This window comes from Anas platyrhynchos, chromosome 1, assembly GCF_047663525.1.
Source record: "Anas platyrhynchos isolate ZD024472 breed Pekin duck chromosome 1, IASCAAS_PekinDuck_T2T, whole genome shotgun sequence".
In the NCBI taxonomy this organism is placed as follows: Eukaryota; Metazoa; Chordata; class Aves; order Anseriformes; family Anatidae; genus Anas; species Anas platyrhynchos.
This window is the reverse complement of record NC_092587.1, coordinates 10,224,927-10,229,866: the sequence shown is the minus strand read 5'-3', so window position 1 is coordinate 10,229,866 and position 4,940 is coordinate 10,224,927. Positions and strand designations below refer to the sequence as shown.

At 36.5% G+C, this 4,940-nt stretch overlaps 1 long non-coding RNA gene across 1 annotated transcript; it reads right to left on the bottom strand.

The window, feature by feature from the left end:
• Positions 1–906: 906 nt before the first annotated feature.
• On the bottom strand, positions 907–3,115 carry LOC106015712 (uncharacterized). The gene is made up of 3 exons (XR_001187924.4): positions 3,001–3,115; positions 2,162–2,231; positions 907–1,560 (listed from the first exon to the last, which is right to left on the bottom strand). It is a non-coding gene; the product is annotated as an uncharacterized lncRNA (long non-coding RNA).
• Positions 3,116–4,940: the final 1,825 nt, after the last annotated feature.

Genomic DNA, 4,940 nt, shown 5'->3' with positions numbered 1-4,940 from the left:
GCAGATATCAGCTGTTGAGATGAATCTACTGTTGAGAGTGGCACTACCTGATCATACTCAGAGTGACCAGTTCATATAATACTATAACTAGAATAAAGCATTTTATGTATTGAAGTGTAAACATCTGTGGTTAGCTTAAAAATCATCCGAGTGGCTCTCTTCTAAAATTCCTCATCTGGTCCTTCCTTTACTGACCATAATGTGTGTGTATATTTGGTCTTAGTTTGATTTTTTTTTTTAGTAAGGTTACATTTTCTTTTTTGGAGAACCTGTGGTTGTGAAAGGGAAAACAGAGTTGAAGTAGAAGGAAGAACTGAAGTTCAAAGACAAAGAAGTGGGTGAGACTGACAAATGATCCTACTGTGAAATGATAGCTGTTTCTTGCTAACCAAGTAATAGTGCTAACCAAGTACATACAGAGACACAGTGTGCTTATATATACATAGACATGTATATATCAGACACTATAAACATGAGCTCATTGGAGATCTACTTTTGAACTGATTTAAATCAACCTGGTCTAGAAACTGCATTACCTTATTAGTGGTGTTACAAACACCAAGAACACGAAACAAACTTATGTACCTGGCTTCCAGAGAAAGACTGCCCCAACAAAGTTCATTATTGCCTACAAAGTTAATGTTAGTGTCACCTATATAGTATGTATCTGTGTGTGACCTGGTCACTTGAGGCTTTCTTTGCAATCAACTGGGAGAAACAAATGTTGAGGGTAGAATATAGTCAGGTATTATGACTAGAGGGATTACATTTTAGAGTGACAATCTTTCATAAAGGGAGACAAGGGGCCACGAAATCTATTTGTATAGATAAGATTCATCGTCTGTGAGTGTCCAGTTAGCCTTGGTGCTTCCATCCGTGTTGCAAAAAGTCAATCTCTGTCTGAGAATACTTGCTGTCTAATTAGATAAGGAAGGAAAAGAGTAGTTTTGATATTTCCAATGTATTCAAAACTTTTGCTAAATAAACAAGACTTGGAACTATTGTGATATTTATTTAAATCATCTTCTTCATAAACTTTTTTCTTCAACCAGCATCTTCTACTGGTATTGTCATGAAGAAATGTAATGTATACACAATGAGTATTGCATCCCATAATTCATAAAGCCAGGCTTATACAAAGTCACAATCCTCACTCCTCAAAGATTTATAGGTGTACCATTGTTGTCAACTTTGAACTGTGGACATTTACCAGACATGTCACTGACAAAACTGAGCAAAAAGATCCGGTACTTAAGATTACTTATGCATATTCAATATTCATTTATTTAGCAGAGAAAAAACAATTCAGTGCAGTGGTTTATTTTAGTTGTAATAAAGAATACAGTTCAAGTAAACTCAGTACACAGAACAGCAAAGTAATTGACAGCTACATAATCAGTTTAAAGTGTACTTGCTAGGACGAGTAAAATTCCTTCAGGAATCCCAATGAGATTGGTATAGCTTCTGCACTTTGTGTTTTGCTACTTTGCATCACGGAACCTGACATCCATATTTTACATGAAGAGGAAAATGTCAGAGATTCATGTTGCTAGTGTCCATCTGTGAAGCATAACACAGATTTATGTATTTAACTAAAGCGAGAAAACACAGTTTTGAAAGTAGTGAACACTAACATGTATAGAAGAGCTTTTTTATTTTTTTTTATTTTTATTTTTTGTAGGTAGCCCCTACAATTCCAATTAGACTGAACATATCCCAGTTCTAATAGGGGTGAGTAATAAATAGGTGGTTGTATTATGGGAATTTCAGCTCTGCGCTTGAGTAGTACAACCTTGTAGATCTAACTGTGCTGATTTAAGACAGTACTGCCCCAGCTCACTTGAATTTTCAGTGCAAAGTCACATTTATTATTTCCATGAATGCTGGTCATTTTCAATGAAAAGTCCACTCCAATGAATATCTTTGGTGATGAGTCAGACAAAGCCAAAGATATACTAACTCAGGCCATTTGAGTTGCCCAAAGAACTGTCCTTCTCAAGAAAGGGACAATAAGAATGAGTATTGGGAAAAAAACTTAAATCACTATAACTGCAGAAGACCTAATTTATACGTTCTGAGTCACACCATGTGTATGTCAGGGCTATTTCCTCTTCACTGATGAAGATGTAACAATAATCTATTGCTTCATTTCCTCTTTTACCTAAGACATCAGAGACAAAATCCAGCAGCTCCTTTGCTTCTGTACCATAAAAAGAGAGGATCCAAATTTTCTAAAAAAAAAAAAAGACAACACAGAGTAAACTATACAACTTGGAATGCTGTCCAACCCTTACATTAGTTTTATGCCTATGAGCATCACCCATATGGAGCCATTATTAGAAAGGATGGAAAATAATATACTCGTGTCTCTGGAGAATCCAGGAATCCAGGTACCTTACTTAGGAAGTGCCAGATATATCCAGATGAGCCAGAAACAACCATTCACTGTCTTTAATTCTGCTTTTAATTCACTCGGGTGGAATATATTAAATACGTGATCTAAAGGGCATGAGGTGTGAAGGTGTGAAGAGAATGAGCAATGAGTACTCACATCTGCAGACATGTCTTTCTTTAAAATAAAAGCAGGGATAGTTTTTCTTATATTCAAACAATGTGATCAGCATTGTAAAAGACTACACCAAATTACATAGTTTCTATGGGCAGAATGAACTGGAAATCTGAGGAGATAATTAATAAGACTATAAACATGAAAAAAAAATCACTGATAATTCAGTTCTGGAAAAAAAAGAAGTATATTCTACCAGTGAATAGATGCAATTATATTAACATTTCCCAGGCTTTTTTAAAATGCTACCACTGCTCACATTATCAGAAAGCCATTTTTATAGTTCTAACTTGGCTGCTTTACAAACCTGGTGTGATACTTTCACCCAATATCTATCCTTTCGGAGTGATTCAGCTTGATTCAACCTCAGCTAAGTATCATTCCTATATCTATATCATCTATATCTATATCTATATCTAATCTATATATATTACCTATACACTGGGATGTGCATTTTCCTTCCACAAATAAATTAGGAATACTCGGTCTCACTTCATGACTAAATTGCAAAGATCCTCAAAGTATCAGAAAGTGGAGTCCCAAATCTTGTTTGGGGCTCTTTTAAAGAATGCATTAAGAACCAGTACATCAACATTGCCAGCTCCTCAGCTGGTACTCGTGTGAGCTCTGATGGTGGTAACACAGCTTTGTCCCCGAAAGCCAGCTGAGGCCTTGTCACATGCTTTCATGAGCGGATGACTATCAATTAGAGTTATGAGTTCTCAGCACATTTAAATAGGCTTTAAAAAATGGCGATTTAGTTTAGCTGCCTAAAGGTAAGGATATTTATTTTGGCTGAGTGATCTACAGTTATAAAAAAAGGAGATTAATTAAAATCGTATTGCCCGTGCAGTGTTATGGCCACTCTGAGAAAAACACACTACACTCAACATCAGAGAGAATGCAAGTACCTGTGTGAATTGCTGTGCTTTATGGTACGCAAACCAAGAAACTTCTGTAGTGTCAGAAAGTTGATTTTGGTGATAACCTGGTCCAGTAAAGTTAATTCTGTGAACAAATATTAAGTAAAAACTATTGTTGGAAATGTTTGAAATGCTTTTTCCCTCCCCTCCTCCTGGAAAGTCTGTGCTTTGGCCGGCAGCTGTGCACACTGTGCAATTCATCTGTCTGAAACGACAGCTGATGTCACCTCCTGGCCAGCTGGCAAGGTGTTGCTATCCATGCAGATGCCAGTACATTCTTCTGAGAGGGAATAAATCAGACAACTGCCACCTGTGACACTGATGTCCATTCAAAAATCCCTCCGTTCATGTTATTTAAACTGTAGTGGAAGGGCACAGTCAAAAAATCTCTCCTTTGTTGCAACCCCTTTGCCTGGAGAACTTTCTACTTAAGGCTGTGAAAGCAGCAGACAGAGGCCACCTGGTATGGAAATTAAGTTCTTCCCTTACATAATCAAATGCAACTCCTTAGTGGAAAAAAAAAAAAAAAAAAAAAGAAAGAAAGAAGAGAGAAATGGTGAATATCCACATTCCTAGGGTATTGCTTAGCAACACTAAGCAATAGGGTTCATGTATATCAAGTAGGCCGTCATATATTTTCTTCTTTTATTAGCATATAGTTGGTAGTGTCTGTTTGAGGAGAGCCCATCTTATCCTAACATATTAATTAAGAGCACAACAGAAAAGAGAACTGTTGGTATAAGTGATGTAGTACAAAAAGCATTATCATTTCATATTGTTTGACCTCTTCAACTTTAACACCCTCCGTAAAGATGCATTAGATGTGAGTGAAGTCCAAGTGCACCTGTCTCCCAGAGCCCTTCATATATTTCTAATATGTAATAGCTAGAAGTTGGCAAATGAAAGACAGTGCCTGAGGCTTCTGAAGCTTGAACTAAGCCTGGTTTTTATTCCACTTATGTGAGAAATACTAATAATTAACAGATACAGGTTGAAAAGATTTGTGCTGGGCAAGAAAACCCATGAGAATGCCTGACAGCTTCAACCAAAGTCTGTAGCTTGAAGTCAGAAGCACCTACCACCTTTAATGCCAATGATAAAGTGTTTTAGATTACATAAATTTTAATATAGATAAAGTATATCAATAGCTACTTTAAGTTTTAGGGGATCATTTTATTCCTACAGAGACATACACAGTTCTTAATGTTGGAAATCTAAAGTAGTTCTACGTTTGTCATAGAAGTTCTATGAGCTCTGGGGAATTTTCTCTGCATTTTTCTTTTAACCAGGATAAATGACTGTAGTAACAATACAAGTGACATGGTGTAAGCACTTGAACAAACGGTATACTATCTTCTGAACCATGTTGTGCACTGTCCTGATTCTATGTTTCTCCTTGTCCTATGGTTCTGCTCTCTGCTGTAGAGGTGAGATATTTCCAGTTATGAGCT